Here is a 20613-nt window from a genome sequence, read left to right as displayed (position 1 = left end):
ATGACTCCTAGGCTGCACACCTGGTCCTCCAGGGGCACGGTTATCCCATTCAGGACCAGGATTCCTCCATACCTGCTTGCTCCCTGTCCTCCAAAAACAGTACTACTGTCTTGTCAGGATTCAACCTCAATCTGGGGTTGAAACAGCAGCAAGGTGGATTCTAGGCAAGCACTCTTAGAGGGCAAGTCCCACGAATGGGGTGCCACTGCCGAAAAGGCCCTCTCCCCAGTCACCACCATTCTCCCCCCCCCCAAGATATTACTAGAGCTTAGAGAGTTCATTTTAAAAAGGAGCGAATGTCAGTTCACATTCATCTCTTTGCTAAATGATCTAGTTCACTGGTATTCAACTGATGGGTGAGCAGCCGCCAGTGAGTTGAAATCTGATCCAAGATGGATCACAGCTGCATGACCACCAAGCAAAATATAGGGAGAAAGATTAAGAAATGGGTCTCCCAAACAACTTTTGGGTTGAAAGTGGGTCTTGGTTCCGAAAAAGTTGAAGCTATACTTCCCCTTCCCGTTCAAGTTCATCTGAATTATCCTCAGCCAATTTTTCCTTGGCATTCGGAATGTTCCAAGCTGCTGAGCTGATAAAAATACACTTCAGAAGACAAAGAAAACATCAAAACGCACAGGGCGGAACGCGAGCGGCTTAATTTATTTCCCCCAGCCATTATGATCTTTAAGGTTTAAGGCCCAAAGAGTCTAGCAGGTCAGAAACAACACGTAAGAAAATGAAGATGAATGAGGAATCGTTTGACAATCTGCCCTAAAACCAACTTAATAAACATTTGGTTCGTGTGGCAACCATGGGGAATACTTTCAAGTGGGGTTCAGAGATTTTAGGAGTAACTCGGCAAACGTCATGGAACTGAACTAGTTCATTGGGCAAAGTCTCAGCTGTCCATTTCAGTTTCTGGTTTTTCTGAATCTTGAGTTCCATTCTCCCCATTTGCACAACAGTTCCTGAATTTATTTTTTAAAAGGCGCTCGTGAAAATTCACCAGGCTTTTAATAATAATAATAATAATAATTTTTATTTATACCCCGCCCTCCCCAGCCGAGGCTGGGCTCAGGGCGGCTAACAAGCAATAATAAAACAAGTTGAATGAATACAACTTAAAAACATAATTAAAATACAACATCAAAATATTGAAACATTAAAATATTAAAATGTAGCCTCATTGCAGGAGGAGAAAGGAAAAGAAAAAAGAAAGAGGGGAATCAAATTGGCTTCAAGCCAAAGGCCAGGTGGAACAACTCTGTCTTACAGGCCCTGCAGAAAGAAATCAGATCCCACAGGGCCCTGGTCTCATGAGGCAGAGCGTTCCACCAGACCGGAGCCAGTGTTGAAAAGGCCCTGGCTCTGTTTGAGGCTAATCTGACTTCCTTAGGGCCCAGGACTTCTAGGTTGTTGCTATTTATGGACCTTGAGGCTCTCCGTGGGGCAGACCGGGAGAGGCGGTCCCGTAGGTACAAGGGTCCTAGACTGTGAAGGGCTTTCAAGGTCAAAACCAGCACCTTGAACCTGACCCTGTACTCCCCCGGGAGCCAGTGCAGTTTGAAAAGCACTGGGTGAATATGCTCCCATGGCAGAGATCCCGTGAGGAGCCTCGCTGCAGCATTCTGCACCCGCTGGAGTTTCTGGGTGAGCTTCAAGGGCAGCCCCGCGTAGAGCGAATTACAGTAGTCAAGCCTGGAGATGACCGTCGCATGGATCACTGTGGCCAGGTCGGGGCGGGAAAGGTAAGGGGCCAACTGCTTGATGTGGCAAAGGTGGAAAAATGTTGCCTTGGCTGTTGCTGTAACTTGCGCCTCCATGGAAAGGGAGGCGTCAAGGATTACACCCAAGCTCTTAACAGAAGGCAATGGCACTAATTGGGCCCCCGCAAGAGAAGGGAGTTTTAGCGCACATTTCTCGTGCATATTTTTTTGTGCACCATTTTGCATAACCTACCATGTATTTGCATATTGACTTCCTCCAAATATAGCATAGGGTTTTTTATATGTTATTTGTATGTACACTTTATCTACTGGGCTGGTTTTTCTTCATCATCAGGTGCGTCAGAACCATTATGGAAAAGTGACAGGAAGCCACCCACCACGCTGAAGTGAGCTCTCCATTGTGGTGTCGGGTGGTGTAGTGGTTAAGAGCGGTGGACTCGTAATCTGGTGAACCGGGTTCGCTTCCCCGCTCCTCCACCTGCAGCTGCTGGGTGACCTTGGGCCAGTCACACTTCTCCGAAGTCTCTCAGCCCCACTCACCTCACAGAGGGTTTGTTGTGGGGGAGGAAGGGAAAGGAAAATGTTAGCCGCTTTGAGACTCCTTAGGGTAGTGATAAAGCGGGATATCAAATCCAAACTCCTCCTCCTCTTCTTCTTCTTCTTCCATTTGGAGAGAGAAGGGAAGGACAACATGTTTGTGGCCTCCCTGGCTTTCAAGGAGCGGTGCTTTTTCCAGGGAGGAGAACCAAAAGCCCATGGAAATTTGCCACAGCTGTATATCATTTTTTGAAAAAGGCATTTGTGCCCTGCACCGAACTGCATCTACCATACCCATATGGGTGGTTATTTTAAAGCTAATCTTCCAGTGATTTGGCACTCCAAAATGTGCAAGTCACATCCCCTGATTGTCTACAGCTGCGGCCTGGCCCACACATGTAAGCGAAGGGAAATGATGTGGCAGAGCGGACGGGCAGATGAAATTCTAACCTGGTCGAAAATGCCTTTGGAGCAGGATGCTAGCTCCAGCGGGGGGAGAAGGCTGGGATGCGGGCTTTCATCTCTGCACTGTGAAAATGTGTCAAGTAGGACGGTGCACGAGAACGGACTCCCTGAAAAGGGTCAGTTGACCACATGGATGTTGAGCTAAAAGCTGGGAAGAGGGTTCCTCAAACTAGGGACATAGCTCAGAGAGAGCAGGCCAACAAAGCAGGGTTAGAGGTGCCCAGAGACTCAGAATGTGTCGGACCAGGAGCGGCAGATTCACTGCTCCTAATTTAAAAAGGTAAAGGGACCCCTGACCAATAGGTCCAGTCGTGGACGACTCTGGGGTTGCGGCGCTCATCTCGCTTCCTGGTCATGTGGCCAGCAGGACTAAGCCGCTTCTGGCGAAGCAGAGCAGCGCACGGAAACGCTGTTTACCTTCCCGCTGGAGCGGTACCTATTTATCTACTTGCACCAAGGAATATCAGCCCAAGCATCCTCGGCAGATGCCTCCTGGATGATTCTGTGATATCACACATTCATTGCCAGCAATGTTTTCTGCACTTGCAATTGCCTGTGATGACAACTTTCTGTTTCAGTTTGAGAATGGCAACCAAAACATTTCGCAAAGAGAAAGTGTGAAACAGGTTAGGCTCCTCTTTAAGAGGCGATTGGATTTGATACCCCGCTTTATCACTACCCGAAGGAGTCTCAAAGCGGCTAACATTCTCCTTTCCCTTCCTCCCCCACAACAAACACTCTGTGAGGTGAGTGGGGCTGAGAGACTTCAGAGAAGTGTGACTGGCCCAAGGTCACCCAGCAGCTGCAGGTGGAGGAGCGGGGAAGCGAACCCGGTTCACCAGATTACAAGTCTTAACCACTACACCACACTGGCTCTCTTTAAATAGGCATGGAATCAAATTCCTCCCATCCTGACTCCGAAGACATTTTGCTTTCTCTCGGAGTGTCGGCGCTGCAACAGACACTCCCTCCCACCTTGAACCTGAGGAACGAATGTGCTCTCCCTGATACCATCGCAGGGCTGCCAGCTTCCCCTCTCCCGAAAAGGATGCCAGACTCGCTAAAGGCTTGGGGTTTGTTCATTTTGCTTCGTTTATCCGAATGGCAGTGGAGAACAAAAACATATTCACAAACTGCTCCCTCCCGGCTGATGCAGGCTTTCGGGTCGCCGTGTGCAGAGCAAATAAAAATATTTTGCTGAAGCGAAAAATGAGGAAGCACATAGGGGGTGGGCTGGGGGGGGAGAAAGATTAGCGTTATTCTATAAGCATACGGAGAGCTATTCCAATGGCAGAGCCGAATCTCTTGCCGCCGCTCACCCCAGGGGTCAGGAGACCTACCAGCCGTGAAACGGGACTGGAGGGGGTGCAATAAAAAGGTTGCCAAGTTTAATAGCTGGGCAGTGAAAATACGCCGAGAGAGTTACAGCTTTGACCCTAAACTCAACTACCACCCTAATTACTACCAGCCTGGCAAGCTGGCAGGGAAAGGAGATGCCCGTGTCATGGGAATGCTGACCTCAGCCGGGAATGCACACAGGAACTTATTTCTGTGCCCATTTTGCACATATTCATTCAGGGACGTGGGTGGCGCTGTGGTCTAAACCCCTGAGCCTCTTGGGCCTGCTGATCAGAAGGTCGGAGATTTGAATCCCCGCGACGGGGTGAGCTCCCGTTGCGCCATCCCAGCTCCTGCCAACCTAGCAGTTCGAAAGCATGCCAGTGCAAGTAGATAAATAGGTACCACTGCGGCGGGAAGGTAAACGGCGTTTCCGGGTGCACTGGCTTCCGTCACGGTGTCCCGTTGCGCCAATAGTGGTTTGGTCTTGCTGGCCACATGACCTGGAAAGCTGTCTGTGGACAAACGCCGGCTCCCTCGGCCTGAAAGCGAGATGAGCGCCACAACCCCATAGTCGCCTTGGACTGGACTTAACCATCCAGGGGTCCTTTGCCTTACCTTTTACCCAGAACTGGACATAATGGGTTGCGTCCAAGGTAAGCCATGCTCAGAGCAGACACGCTGAGTTTAAAGGACATGACTTACTTGAGCCTGTTCATTTCAATGGTCCCACTTTGAGTAGTTGGGACTTTAGATGCAGCCTGGCCCGCCCTGTTAGGGCCACATAGCCAGCTTATTGAGGACAATACCACCACCTTAAGGGGTCCTTTACCTTTACTTTTTTAACCTACATATTCATTCACAAGAACAAAAGACGACTAGGGACTAAGGAGAGGAGAACTGGTGGAGATTGCCTCTCCAGCCTGACTGTTTAGAATTACAACAGAGGTTGGAGAGAGGTCCCAGAATGAGTAAAGGTAAAGGGACCCCCGACCATTAGGTCCAGTCATGGCCGACTCTGGGGTTGCCGCGCTCATCTCACTTTATTGGCCGAGGGAGCCGGCGTACAGCTTCCAGGTCATTTAGCCAGCATGACTAAGCCGCTTCTGGCAAGCCAGAGCAGCGCACGGAAATGCCGTTTACCTTCCCGCCAGAGCGGTACCTATTTATCTACTTGCACTTTGACGTGCTTCCAAACTGCTAAGTTGGCAGGAGCAGGGACCGAGCAACAGGAGCTCACCCTGTCACAGGGATTCGAACCGCCGTCCTTCTGATCGGCAAGTCCTAGGCTCTGTGGTTTAACCCACAGCGCCACCCGCGTCCCTCCAGTAGACCCACTTAAATTAATGGGCCCAGATTGGCCCTATCTATTAACATCAGTGGGGATACTCCGAGTAGGACTAGCACTGGATCTGAGCCCAGGTCTGTTTGCATTGTTACTTGCAAGGATTAACCTTACCAAGCGTCCTTCTGTGCCAGCAGCCCTGCTGGAAATCCGTCTACTCTTAGATTTTATTTATCTAAAAGCATTTATAAGCCAGTTAATATTTCAAAAATCTCCACGCAGTGCACAGCCTAAAAACAACCACCTCCAAACAATTGCGTCGTTAGAACAAAACCACAAGCTAAAAAAACAACCAAGCAGCAAGAATACTTTCAAGCGCATAAAACAAATTCAGACTTAAATCACGTAAAAAGGGGCTCTTGTAAAAATGTTTAAAGAATTAGGTGCAAAGGTAATGGTTATGAGAAGCTGGTAAAAATAAGATTTAAGTTTTAAGTTTGAAGGTTTTTTATAAGATAAGATGAAATTAGAGTAAGGTAATGTAATGACAGAATATTATGAATTATGGAAAGGATTTGCTGTGACAATTATTAATCAAGATACAAGAGATGGGAGGAGGAGGAGGTCATGGAAAGAAGGTAATGAAAGTGGAGAATTTGAAAATGATGGTTTTTCTTTGTAATTTTGTCTTTTTTTCTCTGTAATTTTAAAAATTCTTTTTTCAATAAATATCATTATAAAAAAAATAATAAATCACGTAAAAGGGGGTCCAGTCTTATGGGCCTGAGGGGAAGAAGGGATGTCTTTGCAAGACATCTGAAATCATGGCTTTGCACTTGGCAGATGGAAGGGCATTCCATAGAACAGGAGCAATATTCTCCATATTCTGCAGGGTGTCGTGCCACAAGTAGAATTTCCCCAGGTAGAATAATAGAGACAGAATTATAGCTGGAAGTTTAGGTTCATCTAGCACATCCCCTGCAATGCAGGAATCTTTCAGCCAAAGCAGGACTTGAACCCACGACCTTGAGATGAACAGTCTCATGCTCTACTGACTAAAGATCTATGTCAGGGACCAGTGAACTTTTTCAGCAGGGGGCCAGTCCACTGTCCCTCAGACCTTGCGGGGGGCAGATTTTTTTGGGGGGGGGTTGATGCAAGAACACCACGAGCCCCAGTGGCTGCTTACCCGTGTTTTGCGAACAGCAGGGGCTGGCCACCACCTCACATCATGTGCCCAGGATCTCTAACAATGCCTGTTGCTTGCCTTGATAGTGTCACGGTCCGGTTTACGGGCGGTCAAAGTCCTGGCAGAGGACGTCGGGACCAGGGGTAAGACAGCGGGGTGGGAGTAGGAACGAGAGTCCAGAAGCCAGGAGTCAGGAAGTTAGGGGTCCGAGGATCAAAAACAAGGAGTCACGAAGTCAGGGGTCCGAGGGTCAAGGAGCAAGGACTCACAAAGTCAGGGGTCCGAGGATCAAGAAGTAAGGAGTCAAGGAGCCAAACGTGCAACTACTGCAGCAAGAATTCTCATTGCAAAATATTGGAAGACACAAGATGTACCCACACTGGAAGAGTGGCAGACGCAATTGATGGACTATATGGAACTGGCGGAAATGACTGGCAGAATCCGAGATTTGGGAGAAGAAACAATTGAGGAGGATTGGAAAAAATTTAAGGACTATTTACAAAAATATTATAAGTTATATGAATCTTAAGAATCTGCATGATTTGGAAAAATTAGCTTCAGCAAATAAATTTTGGGAATATGGGAAACTAAGTTGTAACTTTGAAAAGACTAAAGTTTAAAGCAACACTGTATTTAATCTTTATTGTAAAGAATGCAGGGTGAGGGAGACGTGGGGAAGTCCGGTTGGTGATGAAAAATGTGTTTGAAAGATGGATTTCTTTTTCTTTCTTCTTTATTTTTCTTTCTGTTATTTTTCTTTTTATATCTGACTTTACAACTGTATCTGGAAAGCAATAAAAATATTTTTTTTAAAAAAAAGGAGTCAAGGAGCCAAGCGCATCAAATCAGGGATCTTGTTGCTGTCTCAAAGCGCCGAAGGGAAATGCTGACCTTATATCCCTTCCTGGCTTTTGTCACCAGGTCCAGCGAGTTACCAATCAGCCTCACCTGTGCATCCGTGCCTTGCCTCTTCAGAACAAACTTAGGAAGGCCCCAATCCTGCAAAGTCCTACTGGTCACAGGGCCTGGCTCCTGCACGCACTCCTGACACCCTTCCTCCTATAGGCAGGGCAGGGAGAAGCCAGGAGGAGGGAGGAGGCGCCGGCGCCACCGTGCGAAGGAGAGGGAGGGAGATGCAAAGAATGTGCTCGCTGGCGATCCACGCGGCGATTCCCGGACCATCCGTGGGCCGGATCCAGAAGGCAATTGGGCCTGATCCGGCCCTCAGGCCTTAGTTTGCCGACCCATGATCTATGTGATCTTACAGGTCAGTACAGGGGCAGGCAGTCTTCCAAGTAACCTGGCCCCAAGTTTTTCGGCGCTTTTCAAAGGCAGCCGTAGGCAGAACTCGTTACAGTGAATTACTACCTCTAGCCATTATTGTGATAAGTTAAAACAGTAAAATCACAAAATCCTACAAAGTCACCCAAATACATTGATAATCCAAACGCACAATATATAAAAGTCCAGATAGCCACCAATGAATAAACCAGGCAATTTTAGATTTAGCTTTAAAGATCTCAGCTAAGTACCCTGAAATCTTGGTAGTTTGGGGAGCAGGAGGCAACAAAGAGAGGTGTTTATATTGTTGGAAATGACAGCAATGTGTTAGAATTATTAAGAAGAACAGTATTTACCACAAGTAAACTAGTCCCAAGCTGTTAAGGGCTGGATATACTAACCGTAGCACCTTGAACTTGTTCCGGTAGCAAATATGCAACCCGTGTTAAAGATGTAAGCTTAATCTGCATAAAAAGCAACATTTGCATCCACTGTATTTTAAATGCTATGCAGAGAGGATTGTTTTAGGCAGGAGGATCATCTGGAGCAAAAGTGGCAAGGAAAGACTGGATGTTTCTATCTGAGTGTTCAGGTTAATTGATGACTCATCGCCATAAACCCAAGCAGAGATCTCTCACCGCAGGAAAATGAAACTTGAGAAGTCAGCGTCTAAGTCAGGAGATGGAGCCAGAAGCTTCAGGAGATGTTCAGCTCCAGGATGATGAACAAGCAGTTACATAGGACCAGAGAGTTTATTGAAATGAATTAAGGACTAAAAATAAGACTGGGCCAGATTGCTTGCAGTTTATGAGCAATGTGTTACTTTGTATCTTTGTTAACGTTTTGTTTGTAACTATTTTAAGGCTGTTTTCAGCGTCAAAGCTCAGTTTTGCGGTGAACAGCAAATTCATTTCTACCCGATACTGGTTCCAGAACCGGGACTCTGTTTGCAGCAAGTCTCTCAAACTACCTGGACCTTGAGATCATCTTCTGAGGTCCTCCTTTGTGTGCCTCCTTCTTGAGAGGTCCAGAGGGTGGCAACAACCACCACCACCTGCAATACGGACATGCAATGGCACACGCCTGCATGTAAGAAGAAAGGTAAAGGACCCCTGGATGGTTAAGTTCAGTCAAAGGCGACTGTGGGGTTGTGGCGCTCATCTCTCTTTCAGGCTGAGGGAGCCGGTGTTTGTCCGCAGATGGCTTCCCGGGTCATGTGGCCAGCAGGACTAAACCGCTTCCGGTGCAACGGGACACTGTGACGGAAACCAGAGCACACGGAAACGCTGTTTACCTTCCCACTGCAGCGGTACCTATTTATCTACTTGCGCTGGTGTGCTTTCGAACTGCTAGGTTGGCAGGAGCTGGGACAGAGCAACGGGAGCTCACTCCATCGCGGGGATTCGAACCGCCAACCTTCCGATCGGCAAGCCCAAGAGGCTCAGGGGTTTAGACCACAGCGCCACCCACATCCCACGCCTGCAGCACTATGTGCAGGTGTGTGTGTGTTTGACGTTGCACGTTCGTGTTGCGGCAGCGGGCACCCACAATCCTCAGGGCAAGATGGCACGGCTGTGAATCCTCATAGCAAAGGTCACGACCCAAACCCTCTCTTCCAGACCCTACAAGGGTCCCTGTTTTCCAGGGACAGTCCCGGATTCACAGAAGCCGTCCCAGTTTCTGAACTGATCCCAGGATGTCCCGCTTTTCCTTAAAGGTAAAGGGACCCCTGACCATTAGGTCCAGTCATGGCCGACTCTGGAGTTGCGGCGCTCATCTCGCTTTACTGGCCGAGGGAGCCGGCGTACAGCTTCCGGGTCATGTGGCCAGCATGACTAAGCCGCTTCTGGCAAACCAGAGCAGCGCACGGAAACGCCGTTTACCTTCCCACCGGAGTGGTGCCTATTTATCTACTTGCATTTTGATGTGCTTTCGAACTGCTAGGTGGGCAGGAGCAGGGACCGAGCAACGGGAGCTCACCCCGTCACGGGGATTCGAACCGCCAACCTTCTGATCAGCAAGTCCTAGGCTCTGTGGTTTAGCCCACAGAGCCACCCACTTTTCCTTAGGATATGCCTATTTCCATTGGAGAAATGTTGGAGTTATGCAATCCATGAACCAAGGAACCAAGTAACTCTATAACCTTTAGAAGACATCTGAAGACAGCCCTCTATAGAGAAGTTTTTAAATATTTAATGTTTTATTATGTTCCTGTAGATGTTGGAAGCCTCCAGGGAGGCTGCGGCAACCTAGTCAGAAGGGCTCCGTATTATTATTATTATTATTATTATTATTATTATTATTATTATTATTAATTATTAAGGACCAGTCTGGATAGTTGGCCTTGGTGAAGTTTTGATATTTTCATCCCCAAAGAGTGTTTTTTTTTTGAGTTTCTACTGAAGTGATGCTGCATTTTAATGTTGTATTTTAATCTTGTTTTTAAGGTGTATTTTAATCAATTGTTTTTATACCTGGTGTTAGCCGCCCTTGACTGGGGAGGGCGGGGTATAAATATTATTATTATTATTATTATTATTATTATTATTATTATTATTATTCAGGAAGTCACTATTTTCGTCAGAGAAATCTTGGCTCCCTGCTTTTGCTGGAGAGAGGCTCCCCTCCATCCATTGGTGGCGATATTCATTTCCTCTCCTCCGCAAGTGCATGTCCTCGACTGAATCGAAACGTTAGTTCTTTGGGCTCTTGATATAGTCGGAAAATGCAATTATCTGATAATATGCTTTCATGGTTCGAAATATACTTGCGCAATGGCAGTTCGAGAGAGAAGAAGCAATGCCCGCGTCGCCGTGTTTATTATATACAAAGGCGAGAGCAGAAACAGGGCTCCATCTCCCACCAAACCCTAGTCCAAACTGGATCAGGCTGCTGGGAGGACTAACATTCTCCATTCTTGGACTCAGAGCCGGCCCACCTATTAGGCTTCCCCCTGAAGCGGTACCTATTTATCTACTTGCACTGGTGTGCTTTCGAACTGCTAGGTTGGCAGGAGCTGGGACAGAGCTGCTCCAGCTGCAGAGGCACTTCCACCATCCCAGTCCTGAACAGAAGTTCCCTCTGTCGTTGCCACTCTTTTCTGGCCCTCTTATTTTTAACCCCCCCCCACTTCCTTCAATGTGCCATGCAGGGTGTCACTACGTAGGGCGTCACTGTGTATGATGCATGCACCGTATGTAGCGAAGCCGCACATAGCAGTTTGCCTCCGGCACCGTTCAAGCACTGTGCAGAGAGGCAGTCAAGTACAACATTCCTGGTAATCCTAGACAAGACATGCGAGGGAATGTTTGCTCCAGCCAGTCGAAACTTCCTGTTCCTCCTGGCTGGAGCATCCTTCCTTTTGCATGTGATAGAAGGTGGGCATGGCCTTACCTGTCCAGGTAATAACAGGACGATTCAAGCAGCGCCCCCCTCTCTATTTGACTTCCTTCATCGTTTGACCAGCTTTTAGCTAGGACTGCTCTGCTAGCTCTCAGCTAGCAGAAGCACTGAGATTATTCCCCCATGTGGGCTAGATCCACATATACGTACAGTGGTACCTCAGGTTTAGAACTTAATTCGGTCCGGAGGTCTGTTCTTAACCTGAAACTGTTCTTAACCTGAAGCACCACTTTAGCTAATGGGGCCTCCTGCTGCTGCCGTGCCGCCGGAGCGCAATTTCTGTTCTCATCTTGAAACAAAGTTCTTAACCCGAGGTAATATTTCTGGGTTAGTGGAGTCTATAACCTGAAGCGTGTATGTAACCTGAAGTGTATGTAACCTGAAGTGTATGTAACCCGAGGTACCACTGTATTTGTAACTAAGTCTGCCTTCAGGAATCCAACTGTGAACTGATGTGAGTAAACTTCTTTTATTGACTTTGAATAAGATTGTGGCGTCTTTATTCTTTTTAAGAGGGATTCAAGGGAACATACCAGGAACGTACAATTCAATCTGTGACAGACTGAATTGTATAATAGTGAGAGGCTCACACGAGCCTGCGACCAGCTATCTGCTGTGCGTGAAAGGGGGAATGTAAACTCTGCTAAGTAAAGGAACTTGCTGGCACAAGTTAGGAAGGTTATTAATAAAAAATACGTCCTCTCCTGCCACCCTGAACATTCCCAAAAAAATCAGCCTAAGACCACATTTTACATCAAGTTGGACTGGGATACACTCATCCAGATTTTGTATTTTATATGGTTAAGTCCACACTCCCATTTGTTTCGTTCCTGGAAAGCACACCCCTGAGTGGTTTGTTGTTGTTTTGCTTGAAACACATTTTCTAGGCATAGATCCTAGCTGTTTCCCCCTCAGCTCACTCCTTTCCTAGGAAAACTCACTCTTTAGTTCTAATTCAGAGCAAACACTGATCTGGAGAAAACCTGAATTGCTGTTTGCTCCTATTGAGCACAAAAGATCAGTTTTCCCCGGTGGGGAGGAAATGTAGATAAGCCCTAAGACCTTGAAGAACACCAGTCACCCAGTTTTTATGCACATCCCAGATGCTTGAGGAAAGATATAGGTGCAGTCCTTTAAAAAACCACAAAGCCCCACCCCCCCCCCAATTTAAGCCATGTTAATGGGGGGGGAAAGTATGATTGATTCTCCCCCACGCTGAAAAATATACCGTATTTTTCACTCTATAAGACGCACCAGACCATAAGACGCACCTAGTTTTTGGAGGAGGAAAACAAGAAAAAAATATTCTGAATCTCAGAAGCCAGAACAACAAGAGGGATTGCTGCGCAGTGAAAGCAGCGATCCCTCTTGCTGTTCTGGCTTCTGGGATAGCTGCGCAGCCTGCATTCGCTCCATAAGACTCACACACATTTCCCCTTACTTTTTAGGAGGGAAAAAGTGAGTCTTATAGAGCAAAAAATACGGTAAATACTGGACATCAAGATATAAAACGAAGGAATGCGAAGCTGGAGACCAGACTGTTCACATTCAGAGACTGGAGGGACTGGGGAAGCAATTTTGTGCTGTTAAAGTCTAAAGGTGAACCTACCTAATTTGCACTTCCAGAAAATTGAAAACTGAAATGCAAAGGTCCCTGGACACCTGCACTTCTCTGAATTTTACAGCGCAGTTCTCTGACCAAGGATTAGGTGAAAAACACATATAACCGGGTAAAGCATGCGTCAAAATGCACGCTTTCGTGGGGGGAGAAATATACAGAAATACATTCTGGGAAATATAAATGTTAGGGAAATACGCTTTGCAAAGAAAAGAAAAAGAGTGCATTAGACCAAAGTGCATGCAAACATGGCCATATTTGGAGAAATCCGTGGTGCTGATGAATTTTCACGAGGGCTCTTTCTCCGCAAAACTGCAAATGAAGGCTGAGCACCAGATTTGGCCGAATAATCTCTTCTCTTCTTCCAGCCTCTTGCAAATGGATGTGAATGAGTGCAGAACTGAACTTAAGTTTGAGACAATGAGAATCTGAAGTTGTGGATTCGACCCTCTCCATCAGAGAGAAGGCGAAGGGAGAGAATTCAAGAGGGAGCATAAAAAACAGCGGCTTCCTCCTTCCAGCCTGCCCTGTGGTTCAAGCTGCATCGCTCTCCGAGTTAAGCCGCTCTTCCTAATTTTAGCTTTGAGGGGTGTGCAGAGCACGTTGCCAACTCTCAAGCTCTTGGATTGAAGTTGAATCCTGACAAGACAGAAGTACTGTTTTGGGGGGACAGGGGGCGGGCTGGTGTGGAGGACTCCCTGTACCACTTAACTTAAGTGGGTCTGTGGGTTGAACCACAGAGCCTAGGACTTGCCGATCAGAAGGTCGGCGGTTCGAATCCCCGCGACGGGGTGAGCTCCCATTGCTCGGTCCCTGCTCCTGCCAACCTAGCAGTTCAAAAGCACGAAGTGCAAGTAGATAAATAGGTACCGCTCTGGTGGGAAGGTAAACGGCATTTCCGTGCGCTGCTCTGGTTCGCCAGAAGTGGCTCAGTCCTGCTGGCCACATGACCCAGAAGCTGTACGCCGGCCCCCTCGGCCAGTAAAGCGAGATGAGCGCCGCAACCCCAGAGTCGGCCATGACTGGACCTAACGGTCAGGGGTCCCTTTACCTTTACCTTTTATTCCCCCTTTGCATTCTGAACGCTATATCTCTGCTGAAGTAGCCTAGAATCGCCTTCGTCTTTTTGCCTGCAGCATAACACTGCTGTCTCAAATTTGTTCTCCTAAAACGCGAGGTCCTTTTCTTCAGGGATCGCTGCAAAGTTGGGGACTGCCACTCTATGTTTGCCCAGCTGATTCTTCCTACTTTTGTGCAGGAATTCACCTCCCTCTTTGCCCAATTTCCATTCCGTTGCTTTTGACCCAGTTCCCCACCCTGTCAAGGTTATCTCGAGTCCACACTCTGGGCAGGAAATAGTTTTTGAAAGTGAAAACAAAGCACAAACTCAAGCCTACACATCCAAGACTGGGGTTCTAACCCGGGTGTTGTTTCTGGCTGTGGCCGTTTCCTATGAACAAGGATTTTTCCATCTCCGCCAAGCTAAGCAGTTGGCTCCTTACCTCTCTCGCCCTGACCTAGCCACTGTGATCCATGCAACGGTCACCTCCAGACTGGATTATTGTAACTCGCTCTACCTGGGGCTGCCCTTGACACTGACCCAGAAACTCCAGCGGGTGCAGAATGCTGCAGCGAGACTCCTTACGAGGTCCTCACTGCGAGATCACATTCACCCGGTGCTTTACCAGCTGCACTGGCTCCAGGTGGAGTACAGGATCAGGTTTAAGGTGCTGGTTTTAACCTTCAAAGCCCTATACGGCTTTGGACCCTCGTACCTATGGGACCGCCTCTCCTGGTATGTCCCACGGAGGACCTTACGGTCTTGAAACAAAAACATCCTGAAAGTCCCAAGCCACAGAGAGGTTAGGCTGGCCTCAACTAGAGCCAGGGCTTTTTCGGCTGTGGCCCCGATCTGGTGGAACGCTCTGTCACAAGAGACTAGGGCCCTGCAGGACTTGACATCTTTCTGCAGGGCCTGCAAGATGGAGCTGTTCCACCAGGCCTTTGGCCAGGGCACAGCCTGACTCCCTCCTTTGGCAATCTGCACAGAACTTTAGCCCAATGGTTGCCATCAATTTGATTTGAATTAATTTTATAATGAAATGGTTTTAGAAAGTTGTACTATTTTATTGTGGTTAGCCGCCCTGAGCCCGGCTTCAGCTGAGGAGGTCGGGATATAAATAAAATTTATTATTATTATTATTATTATTATTATTATTATTATTATTATTATTGACAACAATGTGGAGAGGTCCCGAAGTAAATATAAACGGTACAGTCTATCCAACAGCTGCAGGAATCTGCCTCCTCATTCTGCTGCATCTCTATAAACCAGCTCATAAAAGCAAGGTATGTTAAATGCCTTTCTGAGTGCTTGCCCATATCTGAAGAATGTCCTTATCTCTTGAAACTTGAGTAACAAGAAATTCCAAAAAGGTTGGAAGAAAAAGAAAGCCTGTTAGCAGCCAGAGGAGAAGCTTTATATATTTTAGAATATCTTTCTTGATTTCATGTTTATTTATTTTTTTTTTAAAAAAGGAAGACTATGGTTATTCGGTCCAGAAAGGATTTGGGGTTCAGCGCCCCACACCCTGTGCTCAGTGCCAGGCTGTTAATGGAAAGACGGAACAAATAATGGTCTTTGCAGTCCCAATTTCTGCAACGGAGACTCGGAGACAAATGGATGGAGCCATCTCAGCCCAAGGTCGAAAGGTGAACTAGTGGCAGAGAGCCCAAGCCTCATAACTAAGCAAGGGTCTCCGGCAATTTCTGCAATAAGTGCCTTAATGATTAAAGATAACCTTTGGTTTTTTTCCAAGCTGACACAGCTGTGACTTGGCGATATCTGGTTTTCATAACTCTCCCCGTCTCCCAGGCAAGAGTTGGCAGAAATCAGGCTCCCAGGAAAGGAAAGGGGTGCGGCGGCAGGATCTGTGGGCTCTGGGCAGATGCTAAGGCTTGATGGACGCAGGAGGGGCATGAAACGCACACAGAGGTCCCCCCCCCAGGCAACCAGAAGGGCCCAGTCGAAACCTTGACCGGTGGTCTCCCTGGATCGACATTAATGAGGATGAGTTTGCTACCAAACGAGGGAGGAGCTGCAGATGGCACGAACTATTCCCTGGCAAAGGGGTGTGTGAGAAGCACTCTGCACATGCTCAGAGGTGCCTGCCGTCCCTGCTACCCACATTTCACAGACTTCCACCGACCCAACTTGATCTACCTGCCCCAGATCCCAGAGATTCGGGCTCACGGTAGGGCATAGATGAAGCAACAATGCAAGGCCGTGTTTTATGGGCGCGGGTGAAAGATCGGTTCGGTGATAGCCAGCCGAGATTTACACACGTTGAAGAGAATTACCCAGTGGCAAAAACCCAACTGAGAAAGAAGCAGAAGACTCTTGTCCATATTCAAATGGGCTCTTTATTTATTCCACGCTCACCCGCCCTCTGGGCATGCACAAAGTGTTTCCCTGCACCACCAGAGCCTCACCTATGAACGTGAAAGAATCAGGGATTAACAGGAGCCAAGCAATGGTCCTTAGCATCTCGCCACCACCGGAGAAGTGAAGCAACCAGCTAGCAGGTGGGGGCAGCCTCTGAGCATACACAGAGTAGCATTCCAGCACCAGAGGATGCCCAAACAGATACCTTTTGGGGATGGGCAACACACACAGAAAGGCGATTCCAGCCAAGGATGGAGAAGCTAATTCATTCTCCCCCAAGTACAAGAACCATCGGTTTACACCAGCAGGTCACACAATGAGGACTAGTCGCATGCCATGGGTGTTGGACAGGCCCAAGACATTTTGGCATCCGAAGCAAAGCGCAAAATGATGTCCCCTTCCCGCCAGGGAAGAAGGGGTGAGTGAAGATCTACGTCAGGAACAAGGGAGGGGGAATATAGACCTACATCTGCTGCCTGAGGTGGTAGTCTTACCTTGGCTTATGGGTGGGCTGGGGGGGGGGAATGTAGGGAGAAAAGCAATGTTGCCAGAAGCCCTTGGCAGCATCCCGTCTTGTAGCCCCCAAGTAAGGTAAAGGTAAAGGTAAAGGGACCCCTAACCATTAGGTCCTGTCGTGGCCGACTCTGGGGTTGCAGCGCTCATCTCGCTTTACTGGCCGAGGGAGCCGGCATACAGCTTCCGGGTCGTGTGGCCAGCATGACTAAGCCGCTTCTGGCGAACGAGAGCAGCGCATGGAAACGCCGTTTACCTTCCCGCCAGAGTGGTACCTATTTATCTACTTGCACTTTGACGTGCTTTCGAACTGTTAGGTTGGCAGGAGCAGGGACTGAGCAACGGGAGCTCACCCCGTCGCGGGGATTCAAACCGCCAATCTTCTGATCGGCAAGCCCTAGGCTCTGTGGTTTAACCCACAGCGCCACCCGCGTCCCCAAGTACAGGGTGCTTCATCCCACCCTAGCTTTTCTCCCATAGACGCGAGAGCCGGCAAGGCTGCCCCTGAACATGCGCAGAGCGCATCCGCTCTGTTTCGCTGCCGAGTGGCTACAGCCAGAAGGTACATATAGGGGGCGGGGCTCCAAGTCCAGGGCTAGACCCTTCCTAGACCTCAGCCGCCACAGGGGGGCAGGGAAACCTCAGACACATCCATCGTTGAAATGTTTCCACCTGACCCGTAAAGGGTGCCAGGCCACAAAGGTGCGGTGTGTGTGTGTGCTAGAGAGACAGGTGACTACTAGCAGTTGCCCCCCCCCCGCACCATACAAATTGACTTCTTTATAAATCCACCCCCCAAAAAATCCCATTTGTTGATAAATAGGGCTGCTAAAAATTCCACCAAGGACTTCTTATTTAAAAAAGGATAGCTTTAAATATATGCCCTTCTCTCTTGGGTTCCACATCCCTAAGCATAATATCTACATCAATTCACAAAGCTCCCATGCCCTTCTCTCTTGGGTTCCACATCCCTAAGCATAATATCTACATCAAGCTCCCTGTGTTTTCTCTCGTTCTTCCCTCCAGCTGCTAAAATTCCAAAGTACATAGGTGTGAGCGGGAGGGGGGGGCAAGGGAAATATGCAATTCTGCCCCCCCCAGCCTCCCCGCAGCCACCCAGGATTTATGCATCTTCCTATCATGTCTTGGAAAGGACTGACTCCTTTTGTGCAAGCGAACCTAATCCCGGTAGGATTGTTTGGGGGGGGTATTGGTGAGGGGGGGAGAGGACACCCTACCCATAATCTGTGGCTTGGAGCGGTGGGCCCCCACCCCAAAGAAACCCGCAGATTGAGACAATAGAAGATGCCCCCACCCCAATCGTTCTCAGCCGATTTAGTATTCTGGATCGGATTCCGTTCCATCGGCTTCAAAGCACGCAGGGAGGGTGGATTTCAAAGTCTAGTGCCCTTAGGAGGAAAAAAAGAGGGGCCCCCCTTCAAAAGGAGAAGCTCCCCCGGCTCCTCTACCCCCAATTGTGTAGCTGGCAGGAGGGATGCGATGATCGCACACAAACATAGGTCCTGGCCAAAAATTGCAACACACCCCTATTCATTTCCACACAGCCACCCCTTGGATTTTGCAATTCACATTTCTGGAGAGGTTTCCCCCACCCCCCACCCCCAGAATCTGATATAAAAAGAAAGAAATATAATAACAACAACATTTTGCTCTCCTCCCCCCCTCATTTTTGTGCAGACTAAGAAACCCATCACCTGCTTGTTAAAAATCTATCCCGTCTCCTAGCTAGAGGATTAGGAAGCAATTCTTAGCTACCCCCTCCAACAAGGCTGAAATACCCTATATGACCCTTTTCAAGGTGTTCAACCCCCCCCATGCCAAACACACACACACACACACACCTGGCTATTGCAAAATAGCTGGTACCAAAAAGCTCTGTGGGAAATTCAGAGAAGTGCCCAGAAATAAGGATGTAATATTATTTAAACATAACAAATAATCGGGGGGGGGGGGTGAGGGGAGCTGCAGAGATTTTTGTGGACTGATATATATATATTAAAAAGAGTGTCTCCTTTAAAAGCACACACACACACACACGAAACCAACCCAAAGGAAGGAACACACAGCCTTCCAAATCTGAAATCGACCGCACAAAGAGGCGAAACTGACCGATCGTAAATCACCCCACTCTTCCTATACGATTGCACTGATGTCTCTCTCTTTTTTTTAAGTTTTCCCAATTTTGTTCTTTCCTTCCTTCCCTCCCTCCCAACCACCACCACCACGTACCCCCATACTCAGAGCACCTACAAAGTTTCCTGACATTAAAATAAATAAATAGATTTCATTTGCTCAAGAGGAGGGGCATTCGAAACGAACACCGGCCGTCGCCGGTTTAATAAAAAGCGGCTGCAGATTTATAAAAATGCCAACAAAATGTGCCTTTTTTCCCTTACCTTGGATTCGCCTTGCGTCTCCCACCGAGTCTGGAATCGTTGTCTCTGTGCCTCTCTCTTTTTGCTGCAGTTCTTGCTAAAAACTCTCCAAGGCTCTCTTAAGCCTATTGAGGGGAGGGGAAGGAGGGTGGGGGGGCAAGGGCTCCTCCTTCTCCTCTCCCCCCTTTTTTTTACACCTGTCCCTTCCTTGCATTCAGTTCAACTGCCATCGTTGGGTCCGAACGACACAATATATATATATATACAGTAGCTAGCCGGGGACAGGGAGAAAGACATGGGGGTGGCGCTGGGGGAGAAAAAGACCCCCCCTCCTCAGAAACTCAACACCAGCTGGGTTACAATGCAGTTCAAAAGGGGTAGCACCTTTTGTGAATATTCGTCGGGGGGGGCGTTGCTCAGAGGGGCAGCTGCTGGAAAAAAAGAGAGGATGCTGGTGCCTCCACCACCTTCTCGTGTCTCTCAGCTGTTGGATTTTTTCTGGTCTTCCTTTGGAAAATGAGAGGAGGGGTCAGTGGCAGGCAGGGATAGCTGGAAATAAGGCTGCAGGTGTGTGCCGTGAAGGGGGGGGTCTTGTTGTCGTATCCTTCAGGCTCCGCTTCTGTTCTTGGCTTCGGGGGGAGACAGAGAGAGCAAAACGCCAGCATTGACACTGCAAGCGCTGGCTGGTGCGGCAATTCCAAACACTCAACTAGCTGAGGCCGGCAGGAAAAAGAGAGATGGATTCGCTCGGCAAAGGAACCGGATTCCCCGACGGCAGAAGAATGGCAGATGAAGATGATGGACTTGATGAAGCTGGCTGGTCTCACCGGGAGAATCCGCGGCCAGGAAGAAGAGGAATATCGAGAAGATTGGGAGAAATTTAAATACTGTTTGAATAAATAGTGTAATGTTAAAGATTTGTAACCACTTGAAAGAACTAATTAGGCCTAGGATGAAATTAGGATTAAATACAGTGGTACCTCAGGTTACATACGCTTCAGGTTACGGACTCCGCTAACCCAGAAATAGTGCTTCAGGTTAAGAACTTTGCTTCAGGATGAGAACAGAAATCGGGCTCCGGCGGCGCGGCAGCAGCAGGAGGCCCCATTAGCTAAAGTGGTGCTTCAGGTTAAGAACAGTTTCAGGTCAAGTACAGACCTCCGGAACGAATTAAGTACTTAACCTGAGGTACCACTGTAAATAAATAAGAAAAGTTAGGAAATTTGATTATGACCGGAATATTGTTATATGGAATAACGATGTTGGAAACTGCTACATTTAATTACAAGGAAACTCAGTTGGAAGAGATTAGAGGAAGTCAAGTAATAGGTTTATGAAGTTGGATTTTAATTAATTAACTAAGTCTTATTGTAGGTGGTGGTATATGTGAGGTGTGAAATACTTCATTTCTTTTACT

The 20613-nt window shown here is 47.9% G+C and overlaps 1 protein-coding gene across 1 annotated transcript in view; it reads right to left on the bottom strand.

Moving 5' to 3' along the window:
* The window catches only part of SEMA6B (semaphorin 6B), a 162905-nt gene extending 142987 nt beyond the window's left edge, over positions 1-19918 (bottom strand). The window contains exon 1 of the mRNA XM_082206313.1: positions 19218-19918. The gene's annotated coding sequence lies outside the window, so the exon portion shown is untranslated. The remainder of the gene's footprint in view (positions 1-19217) is intronic.
* Between the last annotated feature and the right edge of the window lie 695 nt (positions 19919-20613).

Source organism: Podarcis vaucheri, assembly GCF_965113315.1.
Source record: "Podarcis vaucheri genome assembly, chromosome: 18".
Classification (NCBI taxonomy): Eukaryota; Metazoa; Chordata; class Lepidosauria; order Squamata; family Lacertidae; genus Podarcis; species Podarcis vaucheri.
This window is presented reverse-complemented; position numbering and strand designations above follow the sequence as displayed.